The sequence below is a fragment of the Gavialis gangeticus genome, unplaced genomic scaffold, assembly GCF_001723915.1.
Source record: "Gavialis gangeticus isolate Ggan-Ray unplaced genomic scaffold, GavGan_comp1, whole genome shotgun sequence".
Lineage (NCBI taxonomy): Eukaryota > Metazoa > Chordata > Crocodylia > Gavialidae > Gavialis > Gavialis gangeticus.
Window position 1 is genome coordinate 13,205,712 of NW_017728995.1, and position 727 is coordinate 13,206,438.

A 727-nucleotide genomic window follows, 5' to 3' on the forward strand; every position below is an offset into this window, starting at 1 on the left:
TGGCCTGACCAGCGTCGCGTAGAGGGGGAGGATCACCTCCTTGGCTCTACTCGAGATGCACCTGTGGATGCACGACAAGGTCCGGTTAGCCCTGCCAACGATGACCTCGCATTGTCGGCCCATGTTCATCTTGGAGTCAATAATGACTCCAAGATCCCTTTCTGGCTCTGGAACGCTGCTCCACTCCCCTGCATTGCCTTGGGGAGCAAGGAGGCACGTGGTGTCAGGGCCAGGGTGCAGAGAAGTATCCCAGAACCAGCAGAGCTTCACTGGGGCAGGCAGCAGCTCCTCCCCAAGGTGAGACAAGGCAGGAATGGAGGCTGGGGCTAGCAGCTGGCATGGGCTTCACTGGCTCTGGGGAAGTGCTCTACTCCCTGGCCCTGATGCAGGGGAGTGAAGCACTTCCCCAGAGTCGGCAGAGCCTGCGCCATCTGCTGGCTCCAGTCCCTGGCCCCTGGCTTCAGCTCCAGCCTCTGGCCCTGGGCCCAGCCTCCAGCCCCCACCCTCTTGGCTCTAGCCTCTGGCCTCCAGCCCCAGCCCCCAGCTTCTTAGCTCCAACCTCTGGCCCCCAGCCCCCAGCCTCTTGGCTCCAGCCTCCGGCCCCAGCCCCCAGCTTCAAGCTCCAGCCCCTGGCCCCAGCCTCCGGTCCCAGCCTCTCAGCTCCAGCCTCCAGTCCCTGCCCCGTAGCCCCAGCCTCCAGCCCCCAGCCCCCAATCTCTTGGCTCCA